The sequence below is a fragment of the Gopherus flavomarginatus genome, chromosome 6 (assembly GCF_025201925.1).
Source record: "Gopherus flavomarginatus isolate rGopFla2 chromosome 6, rGopFla2.mat.asm, whole genome shotgun sequence".
Lineage (NCBI taxonomy): Eukaryota > Metazoa > Chordata > Testudines > Testudinidae > Gopherus > Gopherus flavomarginatus.
In genome coordinates, this window is record NC_066622.1 from 99,615,135 (window position 1) to 99,635,488 (window position 20,354).

The 20,354-nt window shown below is 42.4% G+C and overlaps 1 protein-coding gene across 3 annotated transcripts in view; it reads right to left on the reverse strand.

Annotated features, from left to right (window-relative positions):
* The window catches only part of MICU1 (mitochondrial calcium uptake 1), a 231,194-nt gene extending 217,296 nt beyond the window's left edge, over nt 1-13,898 (reverse strand). Inside the window, exons 1-2 of one of the 3 annotated variants that reach the window (XM_050959516.1) lie at nt 13,804-13,855; nt 10,013-10,110 (exon numbers count right to left, since the gene is read on the reverse strand). The gene's annotated coding sequence lies outside the window, so the exon portion shown is untranslated. Of the gene's footprint in view, nt 1-10,012; nt 10,111-13,714 lie in introns of all 3 variants that reach the window. The other 2 variants (XM_050959515.1, XM_050959519.1) reach the window with 2 other exon arrangements.
* Between the last annotated feature and the right edge of the window lie 6,456 nt (nt 13,899-20,354).

Here is a 20,354-nt window from a genome sequence, read left to right on the forward strand (position 1 = left end):
CTGCAGGATTGTGCTAGTGCATGACAACAAGTAAGTAAAATTCAGAGGGAACAAGTCAGCATTAATGGAATAAGAAGTCAGATTTTTTTTCTTGGATGTTTCCAATTTCCTAATTTTCTAGGATATTTGTTATAAGAGGTAAAGAAAATTCAGTCTTTAAAAAATTAGTTTTAAACCTGACAGTGTCCCTTTAAACCACCATAATTTGAGCAATACTAATTAGGTACCCTACTGCGGAAAAGTTTGCTGATGTGTCTTTCTAAACCAGTGGATTCTATGAACCTGGATATCAGAAAGGCAAAATGGGAACCCTCCAGGAAGAAATTCTACTAAGAGTTTAATATGATGTTTAGGGAACTCCAGAGACTCAGTCAGTAAAGAAATGATTAATGAGGTAAGTGAATCATATCATTCATTTTCCTTCAGAGCATGAAATTAAAATTTCTTGTTGAGAGTAAGGGGGGAGAGCAATGAATAGTACACAGACTTTTGCAGCCAAACTGATGATTCAGAAAGCAAGCAGTTTTAAACCATAAATCAAGGGGAGGGGGTTGCATCAGCACACAGGCTGCTGCAAAATACTTTTTAATATGCATTAAGATAGGACAACAGAATACTCAACAATTTAAGGGGGTGCTTTGAACCATGAGACTGATATAAAATGAAAATATAGCGAAGTTATTTGGACAGAAAAACTGGACAAATACATAAAAAGTGTAATAAGAAAACTAAGACTAAAGGAGAAAGAGAGGCAATAAAGAGGATTTTACACATACAAGTAGTATTGTGGTTTGGAATTCCTGGCAAACATGTTCCTCGCCCCATATTTGCAATATAAGATATTGGTTTCTCAGTTACAGCATATTATAAGCTTTGCAATACTGATCAAGATCCATTGCCACATAGTGATCCATCTGATAAGACCTGCTGAATTAGGATCAGAGCATATTGGATGACTGAAGAACAGAACCTCTCCTTGGTTAGGTTTTACCAGTCCTGGTTATGAGTCCAGATAACTGAGTTGGTACAGCATCTGACTTTTAATCTAAGGTTTAATCTAAGGTTTCATGGTTCAAGACCCTTTTTATGCAGTATTATTTAAGGAAAGATGGTCCAATGCCACTAGTATGGGACTCAGGAGATGTGAGTTCGATTTCCTGCTCTACCAGACTCCCTTGTGTGACCTTGAGCAAGTCACTTAGTTGCTCACCAGGGAGATGTGAAGATGCAGACTAAAGATTGTGAGCTCAAATACTCTGGTGATGAGGGCAATATAAGCACAAAAGGTAGGTTAGTCTAATTATATGCATATTCTCAGTCTCTCCTGTGTAATATGGTCATGCAGCCAAGTCACTTGCTGCATAATTGCAGCATTTTTTAGTTGTTCTATTCTAGGGCTTAAGAATCGAAACTTCCATGTGAAAAAAATAAAGTCTCTATTCCTTATCACTGCTTATTAAACAGAATCAAGATAAAAGTACAAATCATCAGGTATGCCTAAACTCTACTTGGTGTATCTAAGAAGGGGTAAGTATAATTGACTTTACAATCTCTAGTCCCTCACCCCCATCTTGAGGAAGCCAGTGTCTGGATTGGTTCTCTCTCAGCACAAGTTAGAACCCTGGGAAATCATACCAATCACAGATGACCAGAGCAGAAGAGTGCTCCAGCAACAACCCCAACACACTCATTACACAGTGGGGTGAGGAGAAGCAGTAACAAGTGGCCTAGAGAACAGTTGTTCTTCCAACACAAGGGGAATCCTCAGCAACCCCATTAGGGTAATTCCATCCTGCAACACAAAAGGGAATGGAGCAGAAAACACGTGTGCTTACATGTGTTGGAGTTCTTTTTAGTTGGAGTAGCAAAAGCAGGGGCAGCTAGCTGCAGTGGTGGGCAGGGGAATGAAGAATTCCACAATGCAGTTACTATGCAGCAGCACTAAAGTTAGAAAATAGAACTGAAGGGGCGGGGGGGGGAGGGGAAAGAGAAAAGGAGTGAGAGTTTCCTTCTTGACAGGAACTTAAGAGGGAAGACTAGGACAGCAGCAGGAGGTAAGAACAGTAGACACCTGAGGAATGAAAGAGACAATGAAGATGACTGGGTATAAAAGCTGTGGTATGTACATGATTCTGGAGAGGGTACCTAAAAAGCGATTCATTTGTATTAAGTGACATCTGATAGGTCTGATGCAAGAGAAGATCTGAGGTTTGGAGATGCAGTTAGAAACTACAGCTGAGTTTTGAAGGGGATTTGAGTGGATAGAGGAAAGGAAAGGAGGAGCCTGAAGGGAAGCCTCAAGACTTGCAGATGCTTGCTGGACCAGAGAACTGTGAGGGTAAACTTCTGGATTCAGAAAGTGAACAGTGGAAGCATGTGACTATGAGAACAAAGGCAGAGGAACAGACCAACTAGTGAAGAAGAAAGAACTGAGGAACAGGTTTGCTGATTTGGAAAAAGAAGGGGAGAGGCAAGTAGTAACAGAAGATGGGAGAGAAGAAAAGAAAAAAAAAAAAAAGAGTGCTAGTCCTACAAGAAGAGGGGAAGACACAATAGAGATAGCCAGAGGATGACGACTCACTGAAGATTGCAAGTGAGAACAGAAGACAATGACTTGCAGCCAGAAAGAACAGAAGGGGGAAGGCCAGAGAATTGTACCAACACTGGAAGAAGCAGCTCTACATGACAGACCTCCCTACTAAGAACATACAGGCCTGTTACCAGAGCTTATCCGGAGAACAGAAGGACGTACTGTTTGCCAGGAGCAAAGATACAGTATGTGGACCCGAAGCTGAAGAGGACCCTAATGGAAGCTGGAAAAAATCCACAGACTGCTTCCCACATGAAGGACAATGATATTACTAGATTCTTATGGGATGCATCGCCAAGGAAGACTAGGCTGAGGAAGATGCTTAAAGAAATGGAGGTACAGGTGATCGTCACTGGGATTCTACCTCTCCCCGAGGAGAAAAGTGAAGACAAGACAAAAATATGTTGATCAACATATGGCTCAGGCAATGGTGCTATAGGGAGCAGTTTTGTGGTATTCGACTACTGGCAGATATTCACAGAGGACTGTTCTTATGTGATGGATGCCACCTGAATAGGGAGGAAAGCAGTCTTCTGCGATGGAAGTTGGCCCAACTAATTAAAATCTTTAAACTAGGAATTTGGGGGAGACAGTTGGGAGATGCTCATATAACCACCATGCCTGATTCTACTGTGGAGCAAGAAGAAAATCAAGTGGGAGGACACAGCAATGGAGAAAGGAACAACAGAGGGTAGGAGAATGGTCAAGAGGAAAGATAGTGCCAATACCACTGATAGTAATAGTCAGGTAGGCGATACTAGCAATAAAATGACTACAGCTAATTGGACAAGGAATCTGGCTGAGATCAAAACAGAAACAGCTAAGATGTTTCTACACAAATTCAGGGGGCCCTGGTAAAAAAATATAAGAGAGAACCAGATATTTTAGGGATAACAGAAACAGGGGGGGATAGTAGTCATGACTGGAATACAAGTGTTGAAAGATAAATGGTGTTCAGGAAAGGCAGAAATAAAAGGTAAAGGTGATGAAGCAGCATTGTAGATTAAAAATGAAGTAGACTCTCAAGAAATTACAAGTGATGGAATGGATAAAACAATCTGTTTGGGTCAAAAATCTGTTTGGGGAAGAAAACTAACAGACACTCTACTAGGATAGTGGTTGGGGTCTCCGATAGACCCACATGATCAATAATATTTTTAATTAAATAATACTGTTGGGAATTTTGTGATTATGGTAGACTTCAATCTCCTAGAAATAGAGTGAAGGACAAGTGCTACTAATAATGGTAGAGCCCAGATATTGCTGGATGTGATAGCCAACAGATTTCTTCACCAAATAGTCACTGAACCAACAAGAGGTGATACCATTTTAGATTTAGTATTGGTAAGCAGCAAAGACATCCTAGAAGAACTGGTTGTAGTAGACAGCTTGGTTTGAGTGATTATGAGTTAATTCAGTTTCAACTACACCTCTACCCCAATAGAACATGGCCCTCAGGAGTCAAAAAAAATTTCACCGTGTTATATGTGAGACCGCGTCATATCAGGGTAGGGAGAGGCACCACTCCCCGCCTCAGTTGGAGGTCAGTAAATGTAGGGGGAAAGTGAAAACTGTCAAAAGCCAAGCAGAGTTGGCCATTGCAAAGGAAATTAAAACCAACAGTAAAAGGTTCTTTATCCACACAAATACAAAGAAAACAAGGAAAGAAGAAGTGGGACCACTAAGCACTGAGGATGGGATGGAGAGTAGATATAATATAGGTATGACTCAACACCTAAACAAATACTTTGCCTCAGTTTTTAATAAGGGCACTGAGATGCTTGAGATAGTGGCAGGGTAGCTAATAGGAACAAGGATATGAAAGTAGAAATTACCACATCTGAGGTGGAAGCTGAACTCAAACAGCTTAATGGAACGAACTGGGGGACCCAGATGTTCTCCATCCAAGAACATTAAGGGAACTGGCACATGAAATTGCATGCCCAATAGCAAGGATTTTTAATGAATCTGTAAACCCGGGGGTTATATCCTATGACTGTAGAATTTCAAGTAATACCCATATTTAAGAAAGGGGAAAAAAATGATCCAGGGAACTACAGACCTGTAGTTTGACCTCAATTTTATGCAAGGTCTTAGAACGAATTTTGAAAGAGAGAGTAGTTAAGGATATAGAGGTAAATGGTAATTAGGATAAGATAGAACATGGTTTTACAAAACGTAGATCATGCCAGATCAACCTGATCTCTTTCTTTGAGAAGATAACCTCTTGATGAAGGAAATGCAATAAATCTAATCTACCTGGGTTTCAGCAAAGCATCTGATACAGTTCCACATGTGAAATCAGTTAAATTGAAGAAGATGGGAATTAAAAAGAATCAAAAGGTAGGTAAGGAACTGGTTAAAGGGGAGACTACAATAGATCATGCTGAAAGGTGAATTATAAGAGTGGAGGGAGGTTACTAGTGCAGTTTCTCAAGGATCCATCTTGGGACTAATCATATTTAACATTTTCATTAATGACTATGGCACAAAGAATATATGTGAGCTAATAAAATTTGCACATGACACAAAGTTGGGAAATATTGCCAATATGAGGAGGAGCAGCAGAATATCATACAAGAAGATCTGAGCAACCTTGAGAACTGAAGTAAAAAAAAAAATAGGACAAAAATCAATACTGCAAAGTCATGCACTTAGTCTAACAAAGATTTTTTGCCAAAAGTGGGGGACATATCAGTTGGAAGCAGCAGACGAGGCAAAAGATCTGGGTGTATTGGTCAACCACTGGATGACCAATTGTCACCAATGCGATGCAGTTGTGAATAAAGCTACTGCAATCCTAGGAAGCATCAGATAAGGTATTTCCAGTAGAAATAGGGAAGTGTTATTAACATTATACAGGGCCTCACTGGTGAGACCTCATCTGGAATACTGTGTGGAATTCTAGTTAAAACTGTAATAAGGGCAGAAAAGGGCTATTAGGATGATCAGAGGACCTTATGAGAGGAGACTTAAGGAGCTAGGCTTGTCTAGTCTAACAAAACTAAGGATCGGGGGTGAGTGATATGATGGATCTCTATAAATACATCAGAGGAACAACACCAGGGAGAGAGAGGAGTTATTTAAGGTAAGGGCTAAGGTTGGTGCAGGAACAAATGGATATAAACTGGCCATAAATAAGTTTAGGCTCAAAATTATGTGAAGGTTTCTAGACATCAGAGAAGGAAAATTCTGGAACAGCCTTCCAAGGGACGCCGAGGGGGCAAAAAACATAACTTGTTTTAAAACTTATCTTGATAAGTTTATGGAGGGGATGGTATGATGAGGCTCCCTAGAATGGCATATGGCCCATTCATGATTGCTATTAGCAAATTATCTCCAGCTGCTGAAGATGGGACACTAAAGAGGAAGGTCTCTGACTTACTACTGAGAATTCTTTCCCAGGTATTTGGTTGGCAGGTCTTGCCCACATGCTCAGGGTATAACTGACTGCCCTATTTGGGGTCAGGAAAGGATTTTCCCCTGGATCAGATCGGCAGAGACACTGGGGATTTTTTCACCTTCCTCTGAAGCCTGGGGCCCGGGACATTTTCAGGCTTGAACTAGAGTAAATGGTGGATTCTCTGTAACTTGAACTTCTTTAAATGAAGATTTGAGGACTTCAGGAACTCGGCCAGAGGTTATGAGTCTGCTACAAGAGTGGGTGGGTGAGGTTCTGTGGCCTGCAACATGTAAAAGCTCAGATGGATCATAATGGTCCCTTCGAGCCTCTAAGTCTATGAGTATGAGAAAATACAGAAATCTGTAGCACATTTAAAATTGTGCAAGTGTTAAGATTAAATTTAATTTTATACCAAAATGCATAGAAAATATTAGGATTGGGATGAACCAAAGCTAAAATCCCCATATAGGGCATAAGGCCTCATATGATGTATGTGCTTGAGTAAACAATTTGCTTTTTAAACTATTTCAGAATTTGTACATGAAAATAATAACGAGTCTGGTGGCACCTTAAAGACAAACAGATTTATTTGGGCATAAGCTTTCGTGGGCATAAACTTTCTTCAGAAGTGGGGGTTTTTACCCACAAAAGTTTATGCCCAAATAAATCTGTTAGTCTTTAAGATGACACCAGACTCCTCATTGTTTTTGTGGATACAGACTAACACAGCTCCCCTCTGATACTTGCAACTTGTACATGGCTTATCTTTTGCTGGGTAGGTGTATTTTTTTTTAAAGTATCTAAGGGTATGGCTACACTTGAATCTTCAAAGCGCTGCCGCGGCAGCACTTCGAAGTGCAAGTGTGGTCCCAGCGCTGCGCGCACTCCACATCCTCATGGGGTTTAGACTGCAGCGCTGGGAGCCGCGCTCCCAATGCTGCAGCACTGTTTACACTGGTGCTTTACAGTGCTGTATCTTGCAGCGCTCAGGGGTGTGTTTTTTTCACACCCCTGAGCCAGAAAGTTGCAGCGCTGTAAAGCGCCAATGTAGCCAAGGCCTTAGTTTCTCAGTACTGGATATTAGCCATACCGAAGGCTGCCACATATAATTTGGGGAAGAAAACTCAAGTCTGTTCAAGTAACATCTACACACAGAATTTTAAAAATAAATGAAGATAGCTGAAGCTCACATATATGCTGAAGATTAGAAGGCTCACCAAGACCATAGCTGAAAAATATCACCCACACAGCTGTTCGGTTTGCAAAATCAATTTCCTTTTGTAGTGGATTATTTGAAAATATATTTGTAAATTTTCCATAAAATATAGCCATTATGAATTGTTAACACAATACACAATATAATAAAAACTAAAACCTTGTATTGCATATTGACGTCAAATTATGTCTTGAATTTCTTGAATCAGGGCTTGAATTTTTGAATTTAGAATCTGGTTTAGACTGAGTTTGAAAAGGAAAGAATTAATTTTCAGTCACTGAGTTTTATTTCAGTTTTTTTCCCTTTAAAGCATGGCACAGTTGTATACAATGAAAGCTTAATCCAGAAAAGCTGAATTCTGTTTGTCACAGCCCAAGCTGTTTCAATGTGTTATTATGGAAAAAATCTCTAGTGAGAAGACAGCCTTAACGGGCCAGGTGCTACAAAAAATTTTTGTAAGCCTCTGTAAAGCCAAAAACTGCTACATGAAAGGTGTCTTTGAAACTGATTTTTTGCATTTTAGTCCATATTTCACTCTGCTATATTAGCATATACTCTAAGGCACAAGTTTTCAAAAGAAGACACAGAAAATATCATACAGTGGCAGTCCACCAGAGTCTGTTCTATTATATATATGGCTGTACTACTCTCTGGATTGTGCTGATGCACTAGACACTGCAGTCAAGTTGCAAGAAAGTACAGAATTATTTTTAACTTTTGAGTGACTATAAGGAAAAAAATTAAAAACTGAGAGACTAACAACACTAGATTGGGTAAGACAGTTCTGGAACTTCTTTCCACTTAATCCTGTCAAGGCAGGTTAATGCTCACATGAAATATCACCTAATATTCTTGTCCTAGATTTCTCTCAAACTGCCAATTAAGCAAAATCATTGTTGGAGCAGGAGAGAGGAAGGTGTTGTGAGCCTGACAACCCAGAAAAGAGTATGAACCTAGATGTACATTCTCTCTAACCTAAAACAGAATTTACATCCAGGTTTCCAGAGGAAAAGCTGAACGAAGTCTACCTTGTTAGTTTTTGCACCTCTCATCAGTAATCTGATAAGACTGCATAAAACTGTTGTGCCCAGAAAAAGATATTCTGTTTTGTCAATGCCTAAGTAGTGTTTTAATTTTGTAACCACACTAATAGGCAATCTGCCTCTCCAAAGGAGCCTGGACTGCAGTAGCCACACTCGTGGTAAAACAGACCAAAAAAATCAGGAATAGCAGAGCTCATTGACACAAACCCTTGTTCTCTGAAGCATCTCTGCCACTCCCCACTAACATTAAGACATGGTCTACACTTCAAAGATTTGGTGGTGTAGCTATATTTATTAGGCATCTGAGACGTGGGGCAGGAAGAGGGATGGAAATCACACTCCTAACCAACATATCTGTACTAGGGTTTTTGCCAGCGTAGAAACAGTTTTATAAGCAAAAAGGCCAGTATAGCTTATTTTGCTTAAGGAACTGGTGTAAGTTATACCCGCCAAAGAGTGCTGTTGCTGGTACAACCTGCATCTCCACTAGCTAGGTCATGGCTACACTAGAGAGCTTAAATGACAAAATCGTAGCCTTAATTCTAATGACTGTTTATGATTGCAAATGAGATGACTGCATACTTACAAGTCTGTCTGCAAGGATTTGATTGTTCTTTCCTCTACAAAAACAACCTCATTTTTATTTTACCTGCTCCTTTTCAAAAAGCAAGTCTAAAGGCAGGCTGGGTGTGCGACACAGTCACATTAATCTTTTTTAAAAAAACCTATATATTACAGTATATAATAGCAGTTTCAACATTTTGAGGGGAAAAAGAAAGCTTGTGTCAGTGACTATCTCATCTTGACAGCATAGCTATCAGTTGCTGTAAAACAACTAGTTTGTGAATGTGTAGTAAGATGTAATAAAGCAGCACAAAACTAAACACTCAACCACTTTTCCATATTAAAATATCATTTATATTGCAAAAACGCCTAAATGGGACATATTGTGTAGGAAAATCAGATAGTCAATGACATCCATTAGATTTTACTTTTCCAAGGCTTTAAAGTTTGGTTCTACTCCAAACTGTGACTATATAAAAGTAACTTCTTACTCATCAGATCTGCTTCCTGTGAATATTCAGTACCACATATGCCTACTTTACCGATCAAATTTATTTTGGTGCCACTATCCCAGCAAGAGCCAACACAGCTATGAGACTGAGCTGCATTCTATTCCTTCTTGTGCATCAACCAAAGTATTTACCAAATACTAACTGCAGAGCACACTTATTATGGTGAACAACCTCAATAAAAAACTATGGGTTTACACAACTGTATGACACCATAATTTAGCCCCAACTTTTTTAACAGCTGGTAACATGCAAGAAGGAAATAATCACTTTCAGATCTTAGGCTGAGTTTATAGGGTTGGCGGTTTCTCACAGCTTTTTTACTTGTACACAGAGTACATCTAATGTGGAAGCTTTGAGGATAGATAAAGATTATTATTTTAAAAATTGATTTTTAAACGTAATAATATTTTTAAACAATCAAGTTGCCAAAATAAATGTTTGCTTGTGTCTTAAGTTTCCTAGTTGTTAGTGTAATTTCAGATTTTACACAGATTCTTTTCTATGAATTGTCACACTTAAAAATGCCCATCTGTGCTGAAAATGGCACATTCAGAGTTTGATTAACATCTTTACTGAGAGAATACAAACTCAAACACAAAACTGATAAGCAAATAGCCTGGTCTTTATGTACTGCCTTCTAATATATAGAATATCCACAAGTCAAGAAAGCTCAAAGTCTCCAACCAGGCTATACTCCATCAGGGTTTGCAGTTTGAAATCAATGGCACTTCTGCTTTTAAGCCGCTAGAGTGCTGAGAAAGTCCCAATCTTAGGATTTTGGCCTGTATGTACAAAAAAAAAGTTCAGAACAATTTTGTTGCAAGTCTAACTAACTTGTTATTATTAACACTAAGGCAATTTCATTTTCAAGTATTAAACATTTTATGCCACTAAGAAAAGTCTGAAATAAAAATACAATTTTTGCACCTGCTGCTGCAAACACTTATTCACAAGCATGAGTAATCCCACTGAAATCAGTGGGACTAGTCACACAAGTAAAGTATTTGCAGAATCAGGACCTTAATTTTCAATATTTTGTTTTCCACCTATAGCAGTTCTGTAAAATTCAAATAAGATACCTTACCAGTAGTGTTTGGTCATAAAAAACAGGAGGCATTATAAATTTTAAACTAAAGGCACAATTGCAAAAAAAATTCAACTTATGTGTGTGAGGTTTTTTTTTTAAATCAAGATATTTAAATAATGGTTTAAGCACTGATTTAAAGCACTCTACTCTGACTGAAACACAATAGAGATGGAAACCCACATCATGTTTTTTACAAAGTCACTTTTTAGTTTTAAATGTGTATATTTAGTTTGTATTCTGGAGAGAGTATTTCAGTGGGTGTCAGTCTTAATGTTAGTTACAATTCCATAACAATCTTATACCGTAAATAGATCAATGGCATTATCCAGTTTAACAAACAGGGTTTCCAAGCACAAGGAAAGTAGGAATCTAGTTTTATTCTTAGTTAAAGCACAAATTACCCAAAATTAAGCCAGCACAGTATCATCTCATCTAGATTAAGTCAGAACAGAAGTGTTACAGAAGTTCCCATTCTGTGCTGAGGGACACCCCCAAAATGATTATGTAATATAGTGGTATTTAGTGGTGGCATTGGGGGTTGCAATCTCTTTGAAATAGGACTGTGTATTCCTATGTGTATATAGCACCTGGCACAATACAAAACAATTCTAATGAACACAGTACCCAGAGTCCTCATTATATTAATGTTGACAAACTACCCTAATATAAAAGGCAAAATGTACATATCCCTAAATAGTTTGAAAGGAAAATGAAAGAAACAAAAAAAGTTACTGAATATAAGGTTTAGCCAACTTTCTTAAAAGGGAATTACTACTACCTTGGCAGTACTGTGGACCAAAGGCCTATCCATTAAAATTAGTGCAGCATTGACAGAGACAAGCTAATTTTTTTCCCCACCCTATGTGCCCTTGTTACAGAATGACCATCTCCAGGTTTTGTCACTCATCCTTTCTGATAAAAGATGTTAGTTATGATGCTGAACTTCCATCACCAGTTCATTTTACATAGACAACTGAGTAATCAAAAGATGATAACTTCTGATCACTTGCAGTCTTGACCAGATATGCACTGATTAACCTGCTTCCCTTATAGTAATTTTTGCAGATTATATTCTTATTGTAATGCTAGGTTTGGCTAGTCACAACTCATAACACTGTCCAATGGTGAAGACTTTCAGGAAGTAGGGTTGGGTTTTTTTCCTTCTACTCTAGAGCTGTGGCATGAACCCTCCATGAAATCCCACATCTCTAAAACTTCAACATCATCATCTTTTTTCCCACAGACTTTTTTCCTTCTTTATCAATACTTACTTCTCTGCTCCTTGAAAACCAAGCTTATTAAACTAGATAATGCCATTGACCTATTTACACAAGGGCTCTCAACCTTTCCAGACTACTGTACCCCTTTCAGGCATCTGATTTGTCTTGTATATCCCCAAAGTTATACCTCACTTAAAAACTAATTACTTATAAAATCAGACATAAAAATTGCTTACTTTCTCATTTTTAACATATAGTTATAAAATAAATCAATTGGAATATAAATATTGTACTTACATTTCAGAGTACAGTATATGGTACAGTATAAACAAGTCATTGTCTGTATGAAATTTTAGTTTGTACTGACTTGGTTAGGGTTTTTATATAGCTTGTTGTAAACCTAGGCAAATATCAAGGTGAGTTGACGCACTCCCTGGAAGACCTCTGCATACCCCCAAGGGTATACATACCCAAGTTGAGAGCCACTGATTTATAGCACAAGGTTGATATGGAGTTGTAACTAACATTAAGGCTGAAGCCCACTCAAATACTCTTCCCAGAATACAAACAAAATATACTCATTATTTAAAACATTAAAATTAGTGGCCTCATGGGCCAAATATGACTGTTATTCTATTGGCCAGTGGTCCCCAAACTGTGGGGCACAGAGGAACATTTGAGGGAGGAGAAAAGGGAGCACCCCCCAGCCCCACTCTGCTCCCAGTGTCACTCCAGCCCAGGCCTCTGCCCCCCGGCTCCTGACTGCAGCTCCTGTCAGAGTTTGGGGGTGCACAGATTCCATTACGAGTAAGCAGGGAGCAACAAAAAATGTTTGAGGACCACTGCTATAGGCAGCATTGCTTGAAAGAGCTATATACTATATCTGAAGATGGAGAATAAAGGGAAGTTTTAGAACAAGATAGTTTATTTTTAAGATTGCCTCAGCGGAATAATCTTGGCCTTCACTCATACCAGGTCTGCAACATGAGTCACTTTTCTGAATGCTGTTGAGTTACCTATTCAAGAGGCACAAAATGAGGAAAAGATTTCTTACAGGATAATTATTCACATATCCTCTAAAAACAAAAAGTCCAGACTGAAAATGTTAGAAAAAGTTTGGGGTTATATTCTACATAAATAACTCAAAATATGCAATTTAATTAAGGAGTGCTTGGAAAATCCACTCACTCATTTACCCTTTGCAAGCAGGAAGTGTTATCTGTCAACTATGGGAATCATGCATTTCTAGAGCACAAGCTTTCATTTTTAAAAGAGCTTCTATAACTTATAGTTATAAAAAGTTATCTTTCAATTACATGGGCCTCTTCCCTTTCTGAAGGTGAGTGTAGGCAGTGCTGCCTTAGACAACTCAGTGACTCAGCTGATGATCAGAGGTTTGCCAAGGAGCAGAGTGAAGCTGTCTTGTTAGTTTCCCTTGCTGCTCACAGGGTTCTTTAAGAGGGGCAGTGAAATTGACCAGTCTGGGGTTACTTTTGCAGCTTCGAAGGGCTAAGCAGCAGAGACAGGCACTGGAGTTGAGGGAGAGACCCCCCAAAGTCCCGACACTGGGACAGGCAAGAAGGAACGTGCTCCTTTCTCTTCCAACCCGCAGCTGGGATGTGGGCTAAGGGGGTATGGCCAAGTTTATCCCTAAGTAGGAAGAACCCCTCTATCCTCCCACGTCGCACTGTTGTCCTCTGCCCCAGCGGCTGTGGCCCGCCTCTGATACTGGGCTGTGGGCAGAAGGGCCAGCCCCCACCCCAGGCCCCGCATTTAGCCCTCTGTCATTCACTCGAAGGGTCATGGCTGGCCTCTGCTAAGTCAGGATCCCCAGCACTCCCGAGGGCAGCCCCCGGCCGCTGACCCAGTGCGTAGAGGGAGCAGAGCCGCCTCCCCCCCACCCACTACTGACACACGCCGAACTTCCACCGCAAACGCTGCGGCAAACCGGGCTCGCAGACTGGGATGGGGGGGGGCGGAGCAGCAGAGGGTAACGAGCCGTCCGGCCCGTCACACCGCGGAGGGCCGCAGAGACCCCCGTGCCCTCTCCCTGACGCTGAATGCGCGGCAGGGACTCACCGGCACGTAGGTGCGTTCGGCTCTGGGGATAAGGCCCCTGCCTAAGGAGGCTGCAGCGCGCGACAGGTGCGGGGACCAACCGCTCTTACCTGCTGTCCCGGGCTCCGCAGCGACAGCGCTACACTCCCCTGCCCCAGCAACAAGCTCCGCCTTCCCTACTACACAGAAACCTGGAGCGAGGTACAGAAAGGCCCCGCCCCCGCCGCTCTTCCGGACGCAGAGGCATGCTGGGATGGTGGCGGACCGTAACCGGGACGGGACGGTCCCTCGCTGTGATGTAGGGCTGTGGCGTTCTGCCCTTCCCTGCGCTTTGACCTCCGCCTCTCTGTGACGGCATTGTCAGGCCGAACCCACACGTGATGACGACTCCATGTGATGTCATAGCGTGTGCTGTCTGGGCCGGACATGAACATCGTTACCATGCGTCTGACGAAGTGGGTATTCACCCAATACCTCTGTTAGTCTGTGAGGTACCGCAGGACTCTGTTCCTTTTTACAGATCCAGACTAACACGGCTGCCCCTCTGGATCTTTACCTGAGATCCTGGCTGTTTCCTTTGGCTTCCCTGGCTGCCTGGCCTTCTCCCTAGAGGTGGATGCGTTTAACTGGCCTGGGGCTGTGTGTAGTGATGGAAATACCTTGCAGTTCTACAGCATCCTCCAACTTAGGGGACAGTCACCTTGAAATCTAATCAACTTCAAAAAAATTAGTAAAACATAATTTCAGGTACTAATCAGCCCCCAATCTTGCATGCTCTTTTCTGTGCCTTTTCAATCATATTTTTCTATTGTTTTTTTTTAATCTATCCTCTGTTATTGTGTGACAGATGCACAAATGGACCAGGAGAAAATAACACTGCAGTAAGCACTACATCTGCATGGGTGGACCCCTGAGTCCATGCAGAGCTCATTGCAAGATCAGGCTCTAACTGACAATATATAAAGTGTGTCAGAGCTTTGAAAGGTTTGAATTTCTAAGAATTACTGTGTTTCTTCTTCCCATTTTGCAAGTCAATGATTTCTTTAAAAAGCCATTCTAGGCCACAAGTAGTTCAGGTTAGCACAAATCAATTGCAAACACTGAATATGACTATACACAAAGTGCTGTCAAAATGTACAGTGAAGAAACTGGAAGAAATAGGGGAAAATATGGGAGGGCAGGATGCCAACTGTCCTTAAAGATACAAGTATGAGGCTTCTGCTTGAGAAACAATCTCTTGACAAGAACTACCTTATTTCAAAACTCCCTTTATCTATTGCAGAGTTTTGTACTAGCTCCAATTACCAGAGGTAGTACTGTATCTGAGCTCCTTGTTATGAAAAGCATTGTTCAGAAGGTTACAGGAAGCAAGACAATGCTAGCAAAATCTGAAGTCTGGACCTCAGTAATTTTGATTTCAGGCCTGGAAAAGATACAGGAATCATAGCATAGTTTCACTGGTTAACCATCTCCTCCTTACAGTGGATAAAGATCATGTGTCTGTGCCATTCTTTTAGCTCTATCATCAGCTTCATGTACCATTAACCATAAGGTATCATTCACACACCTGTGGTCCCAAGTAGATTAAGTCACACTTGAGTGGCTGTGTTCCTTCATTTTTTGGAAGATCCAGGAGGTATTTAGGGGTGATAATTTATCTGCTTTGGGAGCTCACGCATGCAGGTTACCATCTTGTCATCCCTCTTGTTCCAGGTATGTGAGGCCATTAAGAGGGTTAGGCTACAAACCTGAAACTGCAGCCACATGGCTGGATCCACTGCACCTGTATGGAGCCACACTGGAGGATTTAACTCTCCTAACAGTCTAGCATATATGTTAAACAAGAGGGCTAACAAAACAGAACACTGGTAATATCATTAGCTTAGCCCAGGGATCAGCAGCCTTAGGCACACAGCCCATCAGGGAAATCTGCTGGTAGGCCGGGACGGTTTCTTTACCTGCAGTGTCTGCAAGTTCAGCCGATCGCAGCTCCCACTGGCTGTGGTTTGCCATTCCAGATCAATGGGGGCTTTGGAAAGTGGCAGCGAGCACATTCCTTGGCCCATGCCGCTTCCCGCAGCCCCCATTGGCCTGGAACAGCGAACTGTGGCCAGTGGGAGCTGCAATCGGCTGAACCTGTGGACGCTGCAGGTTAACAAACCGGCCCGGCCTGGCCCAGCAGAGGACTTCCTTGATGGGCTGAGTGCGAAAGGTTGCTGATCCCTGCCTTAGACCAAGGTAAAGATAGCACTCCTTTCAGGGAAAGGAATAGAGTGATAGAAAATGACAGCAGGGTGGAGCCAGGGCCAACATTACAGAGGCGCAAGCATGGCAATTGCCCAGGGCCCCAAGCCACAAGGGGCCCGGTGTGGTGGGGCTCGGGCTTCAACCCTGTGCTGTGGCATTCGGGTTTCAGCTTCAGAAATGTTGCAGAAATCCAGTGTGTGAGCAGGTAAGGGATGCGGGGTGGGAGCCCACTCCTTAGTTTCTGCCCTAGATCTTAGTGAGTCTAATGCCATCCCTGGGTGGAGCCATACCATTTAGCGTTGAAGGGAAAAAGCTGCCTTGGTCTGATTTCTAGCTCCTCAATATTTATTCTTCTCTCCCACACTCGCTCTTTTATTTCAAGACTGCAGTCACTGGGAAGTTTGCCAGTGACATCCAGGAACACAGCACTATCACTGTTTTTTATATATATAAAATACATTTTTTCACAAAGTACAGTGATTCCTTTGTTGTCTAGGCAATTACATACCTTTGCTTTGCATATATTGTAAAGTGTACCAGCAGCAATTGCCAGTACATCACCAGTACAGTTTTAAGGAAAGAAAAGACTTTTACAACCAACATCCTGATGTGAATGGTGTTTTATAATTCCTGAAACACAGATCCTTCATTTTTAAAAATGCACAATATTATATTAAATACCTCGTATTTCATTGCTGCAACAGATTATTTCATATCTTGGGGTGCATTTTTATACAGTTTTTCAGTATATACATCACCCAGTACAGGTTACAGAAAAGCAGCCATCTTAAGCCTTTTGAGCCATAATTATAGCCACAGTGGAGACATTTTTATAGCAATGTCTAGGGTCGGTGCACTGTCTACCCTAGAAATAATAGTCAAAAAATCTCCAGAAGAGTTAATTAAAAATATAAAAACTCTGGGTTGTTTTCTAAAATTAATTCAGCAAATCTAGTTATCTTTTCTATGGCTGAATGTTGAGAACATAGAAAATGCTACAATACTATGTCAAGATAATTCAGCCATTCATAGCCACTTAACATATATGCAAAACTCAGGATGACATCACAACTTTTAAATCAATAAGCAAACTGCTACAAAATGCCTCCAGATGAAATTATGACTCAAAGACTTCTGGCCAGAACACAGAACAAACTTCTGAAAAACCAGACAGGTGTCAACTCTGTATGTGACAATGTAGCAATGTCTATTGGTTTAGGCACCCTGCCACTCAGTGGAATTCAGAGCTCCAAGTTAGGCATTTAAATTCCATATACAATACATGGGAAGATTTAGAAGCCTAACAACAGGATTCACAGAAAACAGCAAGGTGAGTAGGGAGCTGCCTAAGCTAGCCCATAGGAAATGCCAAAGAGAAGGCTGCTGTAGTGTAAGCCCTTCCCTTCCTCAGAGAGTTAGGCACTTAGTTCTGGGTTGGAGGGAAGCATCTCCATCTACTCAGAATGTACAGCTGTGAACCATCTTCTGGAGTTAGGCACCTAGGTCAGGTCAGCCCTTCCTCAGGCAAAACTAAGGCAGTGCCGCCACTGCCTTATCTCTCCCAGCCAGAGCACTCAGGCTGTAGTAGATGCAGGTTCAAATCTCCACTCTGCCTGCCGGGGAACAAGTTCTTGAACCCACTTCTTCCACTACTGTATAACTTCCTGAGTTATACAGTATTCTAGGGTGGGGCACTCTCAGTCTCTCCTGTTGAAGCTGTTATAGCTATATGCATTACTTAAGTAGTCCCTGGGCCAAAGAGAGAATGACTATAGTCTAGTGCAGGGGCAGGCAAACTTTTTGGCCTGAGGGCCACATCGGATTTCTGAAATTCTATGGAGGGCCAGTTAGGGAAGGCTGCGCCTCCCCAAACAGCCAATTGTGGCCCAGCCCCTGCCCCCTATCCCACCCCCCCACTTCTTGCCCCCTGACGGCCCCTCCGGGACGCCTGCCCCATCCACCCCTCCCTGTCCCCTGACCTCATTCCGGAATCCCTGCCCCTGACTACCCCCAACTGCCACATTGAACCCCTCCTCATTCCTGACTGCCCCCCCGGGACCCCTGCCCCATCCATCCCTCCCTGTCCCCTGACTGCCCCTGTACCCTCCACCCCTGACTGCCCCCCACTCCCCTATCCAACCCCTCCTCTCATTCCTGACTGCCCCCCCGGGACACCTGCCCCATCTAATCACCCCTTCTGCCTGACTGCCCCTGGAACCCCATCCAACCCCCCATGTCCTTCCCGACTGATCCCCAAGGACCTCTGCCCACATTCAGCCCCTCTGTTCCCCACCTTCTGACCACTTTGACCCCTATCCACACCCCTGTCCCCCGACCACCACCCTGAACTCCCCTGCCCTCTATCCAATCCCCTCCTGCTCCCAGCCCCCTTACTGTGCTACCTGGAGCATCGGTGGCTGGCGGCACTACAGCCACACCTCCCAGAGTGCCAGGAGTCCAGGACAGGCAGCTGTGACACCCAGCTGGAGCCAGCCATGCCACCACGCAGCACAGAGCACTGGGTCAGGCTACGGCTCTGCAGCTGCACTGCCTGGCAAGAGCTCACAGCCCTGTCATCCAGAGCATTGCACTGGTGGCGCAGTGAGCTGAGGCTGTGGGGGGGGGGAACAGCAGGGGAGGGGCTGAGGGCTAGCCTCCCAGGCTAGGAGTTCAAGGGTCAGGCAGGAGGGTCCTGTGGGCCGGATGTGGCCCACGGGCCATAATTTGCGCACCTCTGGTCTAGTGAGTATGGCACACACCTGCGAGACCCAACTTCCAGTCCCTACACCAATTAATAGTTAAATAGTTATTACAAAGTTGAACAGCTTCAACAAGAGAGAATCCCACCATGTCAGAACACCCTATAACACACTGGTTAGGACACTAATGTATGAGTTAAGAGATTTGGGTTAAAATTCCTGTTCCACATCAGGGAGAGTGAAGATTTGAACTGATATCAGAGGGATAGCCATGTTAGTCTGGATCTGTAAAAGTAGCAAAGAGTCCTGTGGCACCTTATAGACTAACAGATGTATTGGAGCATGAGCTTTCGTGGGTGAATACTCACTTTGTCAAATGCATGATTTGAACTGGGTCTCCCACATCCTAAGTAAGTGCTGTAGTTACGAGGCTCTTGGGTTGAGCACTATCTCTTACTCCTATTTTTTGTGCTGATTAGCCAGGTTCTGAGAATGCCTTTTGGATTGGGCCCGCTGGGGAATGCCTAATTTAGGGCTTAGGTGTGAGCTAGGCACTGCGCTGCTCAGTGGCATCTGGAGTCAGGTGGCTTTGTGCTTGCACACTGGCAGAAAAGTTGGCACTTTGGAGAGTTTATTGGCAAATACTTAGACTAAGGCAATTTAGGTGCTTAGCAGCAGCTGAGCAGGGCTTTTGACGGTATAAACGTTGGATTTAGGGACCTAAGGTGGCGTTTAGGCACCTAAGCTTTGTGGATCTAACCCTGAATGTCTTGCACAAGGTCAAGATGAATGAAGTTATATCTTTTTTTGGACCAGCTTCTGTTGGTGAGAGAGCCGGCTACAACTACACTGTCAGGCAGAAAGTCTGTGGCAAAACTTTGCTTAGAAACTAGGGTCCTGTCTACACTAATGAGCTGACAGTGGCACAGCTATAGCAATGCAGCTGTGCCTCTGTAAGATCACTTGTGCAGCCGCTCCTGTAGAGAGCTCTCCCATCAACATAATAAAGCCACCTCAATGAGCGCTGGTAGCTATGTGGCAGGAGAAGCTCTCCCACCAATATAGCACTGTGCACACTACCACTCATGCCAGCGAAACTTATGTCACTCAGGGGTATGTTTTTTTCACACCCCTGAGCAACATACATTTTTCTGATATAAGTGGTAGTGTAGACATGGCCAAGGAGCCCTAGATGACAGCCACCTGCCCTCATCACTAGTCAATGCCTAGAAACAGAATGCAAATAGAAGCTAGAACCTTAATAGGATGATATCTTCTTAACCAAGATAGAATACAAATGTTATGCACCAATGCTGCTATGCCAGCCCATCTCTCATATTTATTTCACTGCTTTTCCCCAATGTAATTGGTTTTGTTCCTCTTAAAAATTCACAAAAAATAAAAAATCGTTGTCTAAAAAATAGCATATAATGAAAAATGAAAGACTAGTTCAAGTTCACTTGCATACCTCTCAGCAGACTTGTTTTATCTTATAGTAATATAAGATATATAAGCCTCAATCCTGCATCCTGAGCCCAATCCTGCCCTCTATGACATCAATGCCAAAACTCCCATTGCCTTCAGTGGAAGGATTGAGAGTTTAGGAAATTCAAGACTAGTCACAATGGAATGTGTGTGTATCTCTCTCTCTGACTCTCATTCTCCACACTCATCACCCTCCCCCACTATTTCTAGCTAGCTAGCTATAATTTTAT